Genomic DNA, 206 nt, shown 5'->3' on the forward strand with positions numbered 1-206 from the left:
CGTTTTTTTTTGCTGCCATCGTAACTGTTATGTTGTTGGCATTTCTCGCCTTTTTTGGCGTTTCTCTTCGTTCTTAACAGTATAATAAGGTAAGAACATATTATGTCTTGATGTCTTGCTCTTATTTCTCATGTTTAGTAGCTCCTCATTTTCGCTTTCTCGTGAAATTGAAATGGAATTTTAACAGAATAAAAAAAAAAAAAGAA

The sequence above is a fragment of the Penaeus monodon genome, chromosome 24, assembly GCF_015228065.2.
Source record: "Penaeus monodon isolate SGIC_2016 chromosome 24, NSTDA_Pmon_1, whole genome shotgun sequence".
In the NCBI taxonomy this organism is placed as follows: domain Eukaryota; kingdom Metazoa; phylum Arthropoda; class Malacostraca; order Decapoda; family Penaeidae; genus Penaeus; species Penaeus monodon.